The sequence below is a fragment of the Ictalurus punctatus genome, chromosome 4 (genome assembly GCF_001660625.3).
Source record: "Ictalurus punctatus breed USDA103 chromosome 4, Coco_2.0, whole genome shotgun sequence".
Lineage (NCBI taxonomy): Eukaryota > Metazoa > Chordata > Actinopteri > Siluriformes > Ictaluridae > Ictalurus > Ictalurus punctatus.
The window spans coordinates 1,087,501-1,099,784 of NC_071284.1; the positions used below are offsets into that span (position 1 = coordinate 1,087,501).

At 41.3% G+C, this 12,284-nt stretch overlaps 1 long non-coding RNA gene across 1 annotated transcript in view; it reads right to left on the reverse strand.

Annotated features, from left to right (window-relative positions):
* The window catches only part of LOC108264266 (uncharacterized), a 5,757-nt gene extending 4,289 nt beyond the window's left edge, over window positions 1-1,468 (reverse strand). Inside the window, exons 1-2 of the long non-coding RNA XR_006982329.2 lie at window positions 1,223-1,468; window positions 391-791 (exon numbers count right to left, since the gene is read on the reverse strand). This is a non-coding gene — a long non-coding RNA (uncharacterized LOC108264266). The remainder of the gene's footprint in view (window positions 1-390; window positions 792-1,222) is intronic.
* Window positions 1,469-12,284: the final 10,816 nt, after the last annotated feature.

A 12,284-nucleotide genomic window follows, 5' to 3' on the forward strand; every position in this document is an offset into this window, starting at 1 on the left:
TGCACACCTATATTTAACACAGATTTTTTTTTTTTTTTTTGAGAAACCTGTTGTGTTTGCAATTGTTTGATATCCATCACAGCAGAGTTATTTTTGTGAATATTTTTTAACAAAAAATGAAACAATAAAGGCAATTTTTCACAACCTTCTTTGCTCATATTAACCAAGGGTGCCAATATTAATGGAGGGCGCTGTAACTTATGCACTTACACAGATAAAGAAAATAAACAAAATGACAATCTGCTTCCCTTCCTCCCTACCTAACCCAAAAACATAGACTAAACCCCCTACACTCGACCAAAATGGCAGCCGACGTACACAGAATATTCACAGACGTGACAATATTTACACAAAACCGAGATCTACAAAAACACAAAAATAAAGACTAACCTTAAAAATGCACTTCACAAGAGAAGGATCATATACCAGGAGGTCCTTAACAAACAAACAAACAAACCAACAAACAAACAAACAAACAAACAAAACTAAAATACAAAAAAAGAGAAATACAATGAACTCAAATACAGATCTAGAATAAAGTCAAACAACAACAAAGCATTAAGAGACCCAACCACAGACGAAGAGAAGATACTACAGACCTTAAAAAGACCCCTTTAAACTTCATCCGTGTCCGCTGAATATTTAAAAATAGGCCTTAAAGCTCTCAAAGGTGAGGATAGAGGAGGTCCTCTCTCTTTTGTGAGGACCTTCCACCATTACCAACACCAGAAGCTGAAGCATGGAGATGGATGCGTCATGACGTTGCAGCCTCAGAGCCTGGACCCTCATCACTGGGTAAAAAATTATTATAAAAGAATGATTTTTATCAGGAACTTCTGGACAACGAACAGTAAACATTTATGTAAAGAGAACAATTTGCTTTTTAAAAAAGAAGTTAATTATTTTTAAGCTTAGATTATCTTACAGCCAATCAGAATGCAGAATTCACCAGTGATGCGATTTCACATAAAATTGCAGACACACCACTTGTGGACATCAACACACTTAATAATGAAAACAAACTCTGATTATTTTACCTAGATGCCAATTTGGGGACAAATTTATCTCAGGAGACGAGGCCAAGCAATTTGTCATCAAACCAGACAAACATCGGAGCGACAGAACGGACCCTAACGTCTACAAATCCCAACATGACTAGGACTATTTCATATTCATTACATTTAAGCTTATTATAGCCAGAATAAATGTATGAAAATGATACCTTGTCCAGCGCCGTCGTCGCCTTTAAAGAGTTCAGCTCGGGGTCATCTACAAATCACATCATCCAGGAAACGCCAAGCCAACACTGATCTGCGCACGTCTGACGCCACCCTTCGAGTGTCATTACCAGTCAATAAAACACAGCATGCATAATATAACAGCGTGGAGCCCGAGACGGTGGGATGCAAGCGGGAGTTCTGTATTAAGGAATTTCCATGAGGCATCGTGTTTGAGGCAGTCAGGCTCAGAGGAGACAGTAAACACTGGGGGGGGCGGGGGGGGGGGGGGGGGGGGGGGGGTTGGGGGGGGTTGTCATAAAAACAAGCTAACAAGTTTAAAAACAAAAACACACACCACAGAGGACAGAAATGATCATTTCAGTATGCAGACAGCACTTCCCCGAGTGTTTTATTCCTCTTACACCTCAACAAATTACAATTTTATTAATCTATCAATGACATGATACTTCGTAACTGTTTATTATTGCCCATCATGAATTATTTATAATAAGCACTCATATAGCACTTTTTTAACCTTAGCGGTTCTACAGAGCGCTTTACACTGGTTCTGATTCACCCATCCACACACACACACACACACACACACACACACACACACACACACACCAATGAGTTGCCATGCAAGGTGCTAACTTGCCATCAGGAGCAACTTGAGGTTCAGTGTCTTGCCCAAGGACACTTCGGTATGTGGAGTCACGTGGGCCGGGAATCGAACCGCCAACACTACGATTAGCAGACGACCCGCTCTACCACCTGATCCACAGACACCCACAATAATTCAGGACTACTGTAGCATTCGAACACTTTATTATGTCAGCAACATCTGTATGCCTGTAGAGGGACGTGTTGTGTTGTTATAGGAGAATGATCCATGCCACGGTGGTGTGATACGCCCCCATGCCAAGCGGAGGCATCTGAGTTATACGCTGGTTTATCGTGAGGCAGCGCCAACACGAACGGCGTCGTTCACACACTCGCCTGCGTATCTTATGTGCATCCGGAAGAAAGAAAAAAAATAAGCGTCATTCGCTAAACGCACGCCGGAGACACGACTGTCGTCACGATTGCTCCATGAGCTGGATCTCAAACTGAAAACTCTGAACTTACACTCAAAAGTATTTTATAATCTAGAAAATCCAGAAGGCTGGTACTCAGAACGGAGCTTCCAATGAGTTTGAAGGTGACGTGAGAGGTTTTCAAGTTCAACCTGTAGTGGAAACCGATTAGTGTTAGTACTCAGTGACTGTCCGTCGTAGTACATTATGTGATTTGAGACACAATGCAGTTTAGCGGAGGCAGAAGGACGGGAACAGTGTTTTTTTTTTACTGCTGAACTATGCTAGTCAACTATGCTATGACTGTTACAAAGCGCTGACACTGGAGTCTCCTTCCATACATGTTACATAAACATCTCCTTACTTTAAGACAACTTCACTATCAGTAACCCAGAGCCAGACAGTGCTGAGGCTTGATCCCCCGACCTTCCGATCAGTAACCCAGAGCCTTCACTGCTAAGCCCCGCCCCTTGTTGATGTTGATTTTATCTACAATCTTAAGTTCTGTTAACTTTCCTGTCGTGTTTGGTTGAATGACTGACAGAAATATTGTCTTTGCTAACGGGAACTTTCTTTTTTTATTAACTCACGCAGACACCAACGCTTACATCCGGGCCAAACAACCGTCGTTAAATAATAACTAAAAAATAATAATAACTGTTAAATAATCTCTGCACTAAAACAGGAAGACTTTTATTACAGGAAAAGGTGGGAATTGAAGCAAAAAAAGCTGACTTTATTGGGTAAGGTAAGGAACGTCACAATTTCCGACACTAGCTAATGCGTAGGATTTAGAAAGGCATTATATTTTTACAACAGTTGAAATGATCTTACGTATATCTCAAGGCGTAACACCCTACATTAATCGTGATATTTAACTATATTCACTGCAATGTTACATTCCATCGCCGGTGATTTATATACATTTGACTGGCTGGGGTTTTCACAGCGTGACCCAACTATAACGTGTAAATCATACAGTTATGAAGGTTTGAACACAGCGGGTTGGGTTTTACGAGCGAAAGAAGCTTTTGATAACTGAAGGACGGCCAAGGACAGGAAAATCTGTGAAATCTGTAGACGTGTGAAAGCCTCGCATTTTTAACACTGGTGCGGATTCCAGAAATGTTGAAGATATGTAGCAAGTAACGAGTAAAGGGGTATACTGCCTGAGATAACGAGACACAGGAGTGTGCGGTAATTAACAACTAGGGACAGGGACAGGTGAGTCAGCATGAACCAATTAGGAGCTCCGAAACATCCAGAACAAAGAAAAGACTCAAAAACAAACAAAAAAGTGTTTATATGTAGTTTTAACTCTAACCGCACTGCTGTTTGAACCCAGCTGAAAAGTTTACTGTTTGACCACTGCATACAGTCGAGTGCAAATGTTTGTATGCCCTTACAGCAAAATGAAGACTGAGACACACTTCCCCTTCCAGAAGGCACCAAATCCTTCTGGAAGGGGATGAGAAGACAATTTGTTGTTCAAAGTACACACAAAACCCGTCCGAATTTACATAAAATTAGCTATAATAATTAATATATAACACACACACACACACACACACACACACACACACACACACACACACACACACACACACACACACACACACATCAGTTCAACAGCTATGCATTTCTGTTTCATCTTCAGTTACCTGGACACGTTCACCTCTAGGAAATATTTGGAACATTCCACATGTTCAACAGGAAGTTGCATCATCTGGATTTCCTGCAGACCACGAGAAGAAAAAAAAAAAAAAGGATGTTTTCTCGTTCTTTTTTCCCTTATATTCTATACATCTCATACTTGTGATATTGACCGATGAGATTCCGTTTGAAAGTACCGCACTGTTACCCAAACTACAGAAGACATTGTTGATGATAAAATAAAGGATTTATAATTACGTAAACCATTGGAGCGTCCTTAATGTCGTCATAACGTTAGCATGGACGCTAGTTAACCACGTGTTGTGCATTTGAGAATTCTACAATCTAAATCTCAAACCCTGTTACTAAAGCGAAATCCCTGCTCAGCAAATAAACATCGTGAAAATTGCATGCGCTGCCGGGATGGTTAAAGGATGAAAATGTTAAATGGATAAATGATATGAAAGAATAAATAATATATTTTTTCTCTCTCGATAGCCTCTCTGACACATTTGTGCTTCTTCTTTGCATCTTATAATTCCACAGACACTCGACTATGTGCTGTTCCTCGTCGGCCCACGCCGTCTTGGGGACTTTTGTCATTTACCTCTCTCTCTCTCTCTCTCTCTCTCTCTCTCAGTGTCTGTCTCTCAGGGACTGTCTCCTGATCCTCCTCCAGCTGTCCTCTCTGAATATTTAACATTCTGTTCCTTCTGCTCTCTCTGCACGCACAGCCAATGACGCGGCTCGGCTGCGGTAGGACAGGGAAGGAGAAGGAGTAAATGCTTATCCCGCGAGGTGACGGGTTTGCTTAATGATTCATTAGTCTTTATTGTGTAGAGTTAAGGTCGTGGACATCAGGGACAGAAGGTGCCTGTTGATGTACGAGTGCCGGCATTAGAGACCACGCTGCTCTCAGGGGGGAGAAAACTCCTGCTGAGGTTTCTACTTTAAGCAACCAGGTCACATATAAAACCTCAACTTCTCTTTGGGTAGAAACCGTACTCGTTTTCAAACTGAGCAATACTGAACATTTATTTCAGCATCAAGCTCTTCACGAACAAACAAAGAAAATCACGATTAGTCATGATTAAACGCTGCCTCTTCAGTAAACAAATGGCCGCAATGAGTCAAATTAACGATCTCCGCATGCGTAACCTGTTCTCAGGAGAAAGTCTTTATTTAATAAGAAATTTATTCTTTAGCAAATTATCTTCATTACAGAGACTGCATTTTTTGTTTCAGTCCCAGGCTTCACTCGCGAGCTTTAAGTGTTAAGACTTATACATTTCTCTCTTCTGCCATCATGTGAGTTATAAATGAAGTTTCTCTTCAAACTGAGGGCAATAATAGACAGTCTAAAGTGATTTTCAAGTTTACAGTTATTTGTTTTTGAAGTCTTAAGACATTATTTGATTTGCTACTTCAGATGACTCAGGTCTGAATCAGAGCATTCGTTTTAGTTGTATTAGTTGTGGGACTGAATCGACTGAAGGTCTCAGGAAAATGGGGGTCGCAAGTAGAGTGAGAACGAAAATCAATCCCCGTTCTTTCCCAACTCTGCCCCTATCTTGTCCCTGACCCAACACCATTCCGATCCCAACACCGCCCCCATTGTGTTACTGTGTGCCATAACATCATCCCTGCATCCACCAACCCCAACACTGTCCCAGCATCATATCTGCATGCCCCAAACACTGTCCCCATGTGCCCCAAACACTGTCCCAGTGTCAGGATAATATTAATGCTCATCTGTCATCAGAAGTGAAAAAATGCAGACCTGATTTAAAATATCCCCTTTCTACCATTAGCTCCATCAACCTGGCCTCGTTTTTTAATGTTAATTTGACACCACGGTCCATAAACACATGATGTTCTTCATGATCTTTCAAGGAGACACATAACTGACATTATACTATATTGACATTAGCACTCAGCATTAATAACACCTTTATAAATATCCTTCCATTTGATTAAAACTGAATTTCACCCAACATCAAAAAAGAAGAAGCCATTATTTGTTATATATAAATTTTACAGCACAGAGAAATTATTTTTTCACATATCCCAGCCTGTTAGGAAGTTGGGGTCATATATGATAGAGCACCCCTAGCACTGACAGGGTTAAGGGCCTTGCATAAAGACTCAACTTTAGCAGCTTGGTGGTACTGGGGCTTGAACCCCCAGCCTTCTGATCACCAGCATAGTGCACTAACCATTGAACCACGATTGCAGGTGTAGCTCACTGCTGAAACTCTCGGTGGATTGTGATGCTTGGAAATAAACACGTTCACTCTTGTTACTAAGCTGATAATTTTTTTTCCTCTTCACATATACAAATGTCACCTCTGCAGGGGGGCCTCACACATAGTAGTGTTGTTTTTGAAATGCTTTTTACACTTCAGAAAATCACCACTTTTTAAATATATTCATTTTTGTAACTAACAATTAGCAGCAATTTGCCCTTTGTTTTCCTCAATGCTTCTGTCATACTTGAGTGATGGGCCGCACCGCCTTCGTGTCTGACGAACGAAACTTCCGGCGCAGGTGATGCCTGCCTTCGATTGCATCCCTAAGCTGTTTTTGGGGGAATGGATAGTTCTCATTTACGCTGGTGCTTGGCTGGAACTGGGCACTTGTGTTGATGTATGCATTGAAGTGGAACCCATTGCATAGCCCCATATCAGTCAGCGGTTGTCCACCGCACATCAGGAAATATACAACAAAGGAAGTGTTTTAGCGCCACAAAGCATCAGCAATTCATTCACCTGATGATGCCATTTACTTGAAATGGATACGCGCCAATATAAGCCTAATGTGCATCCAAATATAGGAGATGTAAGAGGTTCGTTTGGCCATATAGGTGCAAACTCAGCAGTGTTCCTTACAGCACAGGTGAAAAATTATGATGGCTGTTGAACAGGTTCTGGGATACTGAGTTCTTCACCAAATGACCTTGTTCCAGGAAACTTGAGGAGAGTGAAAGGCTTGTTAACAATGCAGCAGAGTCCCAGAGGGTTCACGCCAGAGGTTCTGGGCTACTGAGTGACGTTGTGTGAGGACACTAAAACCAAGTGCCCCTTTTTTAAGGTCAGTAAGACAAGGTGTCTATGTTTAAGGACAGTAATACAAAGTAAGCTTTTTTCAGGAAACTACAGCTGAATTTATTGTGGGTGAGAAATAGTAATGGATCTTGCCCAGGTTCTGGAGTACTGCATGAGAATACGGAAGAGTTACCTTCTCTGAGGACAATAAGGTAGAGTGACCTTGTTTGAGGTGACTAAGGTGGAGTGACCTCCTTTTAGGAGAATCAGGTGGGCTGACCTTTGTTTGAGGACAATTAGTCTGAGTGATATTGTTTGAGGAGACTAAGGGTAATTGACCTTTTTTGAGGAGGCTAAGGTGGAGTGACCTTGTCTGAGCACACTAAGATGGAGTGACTTTATTTGATGACACAAAGGTGGAGAGACCTTGTTTGCGAAGGCTAGCGTCTAGTGACCTTGGTTGAGGAGAATTAGGTGGGGAGACCTTGTCTGAAGACAGTCAGGTGGAGTGACCTTGTTTGAGGAGATTATGGTGGACTGACTTTGTTTGATGAGATTCAGATGAGCGACCTTGCTTGAGGAGACTAAGGTGGAGTGACCTCCGTTGGGAAGACTAAGGTGGAATAACCTTGTTTGAGGACTCAAAGCTTGACTGACCTTATTTGAGAAGACTAAACAGCTGTGACCTTATTTGAGGAGACTATGGCCACATTATCTCACTTGATGATAATTAGTTTGATTAATCTTGTGTAAAGAGACTAATGTCTAGTCACCTTGGTTGAGGACACTTAGTCTGTAGGACCATGTTTGAGGAGAATAAGGTGTACTGACCTTGTCTGAAGATACGAAGGTGGTATGGTCATGTTTGAAGAGACTAAGTTGGAGTGACATCGTCTGAGGTGACTAAGGTGGAGTGACCTTGTCTGAGCACACTATGATGGAGTGACTTTGTTGGAAGCACAAAATAGTATAGAATGTCTCATAGAATTACAATTGCAATTTCCCTCCACTGGAACTAAGAGGCCCAAACCTGTTCCAGCATGACAATGCCCCTGTGCACGAAGCAGCTCCATGAAGACATGCTGTGTTAAGGTTTGAGTGGAAGAACTCGAGTGCCCTGACCTCAACCCCACTGAACACCTCTGGGATGAACTAGAACACCAGCTGCACCCCATGCCTCCTCGCAAAACATTAGTGCAAGAGCTCACTAATGCTCTTGTAGCTGAATGATCACAAATTCCCACATCCACTCTCTAAAATCTAGTGGAAAACCTTCACAGAAGAGTGGAGCTTATAATAACAGAAATCGGGGCACTAAATCTACCTATGGCAGATTGACCTGGTTTATGGAGAGAAGGAATTTATTTATTACTACTTTCTAAAAAAGTAATCACAATAGGTCTTTTTGGTTATTTATATATATAAAAAATAGCATCATAGAGACTATAACCCAGTATCTTCTTTAAAATACAATGTAATGTAAAGGTAACAGAGCCAGTTGAGTAATAGGTCTGAATAAGAGTGGACCAAGAACTGATCCCTGGGGAACTCCAGTATCAAGGTTGTGAGGTGATGAAACTGATGTTCTTCACACTGATACTGTAGATAAAAAAAAACAGTTCCTGACACCTGAGTCTGCAAGAATAACAATGAAGATCTGCTGATTCCCAGCATCAAACACTGCATGAAATATAAATTAAGGATGGCCTTAACTGCATGAGCTTTGTATGAGCATGCTGCCTGATGAGATGTTTGGTAGATAGCTCATGAAATTGACAGTGCTTGAAAATTGTTTTAGAATTGGGCAAATCTCAACATGATGTTTTTATAAGAACAATATCTTTACTTATCCAAACATCTAGTCATTTTATCCTCAGCCATCATTGTCAAGTTACTGATAGATATCCAATCTAATATCACCACCAGCCATCACTGCATTTATGTATTTCACGATAGCTTAGTGGCATGTTTGCTTTGCATCTCAGGGGTTGAGGGTTCGAACTGGCATGTGCCTGTGCTTCACGGGGTTCTTCTGGGTACTCCGGTTACCTCCCCAGTCCAAAGATATATGTTGTAGTGTGTGATTGTGCCCTCGTCCAGGGTGTCTACCCTGTGTGATATAAGCAGTACGGAAAATGGATGGAAGGATGTGCATTTCACCATGTTTATGAACTAAACACGTGACATCATGAGCTGAATTCCGAGTTGGTGACTTAAGTCCAAAAGTTACACATATTCACAGTCAACTTCTGCACCTGCTTAAGTTTATTTCCTTGGCTCTTTATGTCTCCGAGGTTTTACATAGTGTCTACAGCGCTTGCTTTTAAAACAAACACCCCCCCCCCCCCCCCCCCCCAGTGATAGAAAATGCTGACTGAAGAATTATCTAATACTTTATTTCTTTGCTGTCAAATGTAATATGATGTAATATGAAAGCAAGAAACAATTTAAAAATGAAAAAAACAACAACCCCAACACTAATATGATTATATACAGTATGAATGAGAAGAGTGAGCATTGAGATCAATCTAATAGGAGTGTAGTATATTGCCAATATAGTGCATCCTGTTATTTTACATTTTATTATTATTATCATTTTTGTACCTCTCTCTCTCTCTCTCTCTCTCTCTCTCTCTCTCTATCTCTCTTTCTATATATACATATATATCTTTGTGCACTTAATGAATTCACTACATAATAAATCAAGGTCATGAAATCATCATGTGTATGTGTCATGTAGGATGGGAGAAGGACTAGAACTATTTCCCATCAGCCACTGCACCATGTCACATGTCCCTTTCACATGTTTCATGTTTAGCTCATTAGCACTGGTGTATATATATATAATCACAGTTGTCTTGCGTTTGTCTTTCTTTGCCGTCGTCTCTGTTGCTGTGTTTACGGTCTTTCTTTCATGTTTATTCTTTGCCTTAATGTTTTGCCACAAGTTCCACAACATCTGTCTTGTGTATTGTTTGTAATTACATTAAATCTAATCTGCGCTTGCGTCCTCCTCCGCCTCCAATCGTGACAGTGTGCCTGAGATGTAGGCGATTATATCACACTTTTAATTAACAACGAATTAACAAGTTGTTGACTTAATAATGTCAATGTTTGTGTTAGTTCGATCTGCTCTCTTGTAAAGAAATTAGGACCATGGTTTGAAAGACAATCTGACGGAACAATCGTCGGCTTCGCTTACAGAGAAACCTTCAGTTCATTCATAACCACCATCGAAATATTATAATATCCATTAAAAGACGAAAAACGATCCTCAAGACACGCCTCTATTTTAGATAAACTCCGCCCCACGTCAGCATAACTTCTAAATAGTGTTCAGGTCTCTATGTACCGTACGTCTGAGGTCTGAATAATGACGTGTGCGAATGTGGTATTAAATTCTCTCTCATTACATGGACACGTAACTCAACCCTGATTACGGCCCCGGGTGAAAACCGCATAAAAAATCAAAAGACGTGTGAAAAACTCCATGAGAAGTGTGTAAAGACCGTATGTGTGTAAAGTCACAGAAGCATTACTCCTCCTCTAAGCGTGTTTCATGTTTCAGACTGAGGCCCGCATTTTTATTGCTCGCTGCTGAGTTGGAAAAATCACATCCATCACTGTCCAGTAGCGAGATTAATAGTTCACAATGAAGCGAACGTCAGTGATCCATGCAGAAGGAATGTGATTTAAATGATTCCCACCATTGCAGCTGTGGGCAAGGCTGCTGCTATTTATCGATCGTTTACGCATCGGCGTTAACTCTAAGTGTTTCTGTAACTGCAACAAAACCCAGCGGCGGCCATAAAGCAGAAATTTTCCTTTGTACGCGATGTAGAAAAGAAATGTTTTATAATAATGTCCGCTCTGCATTCTGGAGATGCAGGTTCATGACCTCGCTCTCTAATATAGATTGCTTGAATCTGCAATAAGCTCCAGGCTGCAGGTTGAACCAATAGTGCTGTCCTCTCTCTCTCTCTCTCTCTCTCTCTCTCTCTCTCTCTCTCTCTCTCTCTCTCTCTCTCTCTCTCTCTCTCTCTCTCTCTCTATCTATCTATCTCTCTCTCTCTCTCTCTCTCTCTCTCTCTCTCTCTATCTCTCTCTGTCTCTCTCTCTCTCTCTCTCTCTCTCTATCTCTCTCTCTCTCTCTCTCTCTCTCTCTCTCTCTCTCTCTCTCTCTCTCTCTCCAGCACCAGCTTCCTCTCTCTGCGATTAGTTATCCTTGGCTCCTGAGCCTCAGTGGGAGTCGGATGACAGCATCCATTCATCCAACAGCAGAAAACAAGAAGTATGCACTTTTTGGCCACGTGCACGACTGTACATGGAGCTCTCTGCTGGAGTCTGGATGGGTTTTTCACGAGTATGGGACAAGTCAGGGATGGATTTAGAATACGTGTCTGCATTGTAGCGATTCTTTACGGATGTTTTTGAGTTTTCTTTTACAGCTACAGAAACATCAGCAGTCGAGGCGTGTGAATTTTGACACATGGGTTTTTACACACTTCAAATATTCGGCTTCATACGTTTCTCATATGTACTGTACTTTTTCCCCCGACGTGTGATCGTTCAAATGATTCATTTCCACATGATTCATATGGATCATGTGGATTTTTTGTGTATAAGACACGTTTTAAATGTTACCCCACACGTAATAATATATACGATTCACTTAGATTCCCACGTTGATTTTTCACAGGGATTTTTTCCCTCACGATTCATTTATTTTCAAAGACATTGCTTTTATTAGTTTTTTTCACCCTCACAAATGTCATTTATTTCCATGTTAATTTGACACGTGATTAGTTTTTGTCATACACGGCGTTCTCAAATGATCCCTGATTCTTTTTTCACCTGTAGTGCAGGATTTATTTTTCATACAGGTGATATTTCACGTGACTGCGCTCCACGTGTTTCTCACATGATCTCGTACGGCATTGCTCACACGTGAAATGTCGGTGAGTTTTCTGTAAATATTGTATTTGTATCTGAAGCCTTAACTTTTAAACGTTCACCCTTTTTGTTCATGCAGCATTTTACATCCCGCCGTTCGTTGAGAGCTCTTACACTTTTTGCTAGCTCAAGCTTTTTCCTCGTCTCCGATGTCCTTTCTTGCACAGCGTTCTCTCATCCCTTTGGGACGTGTCCGGTTTCAGACGTCACCTTTCATTGTTTTGAGCGACCACACAGCAAATTCTGACGTTCTTACATCGTGAGATGGACCCAGAAGGTACAGAGGCCAGAAGGACGTTAGACGTAAGTGCTTTAGAGCCCAAACTTGCAGCGTAAGC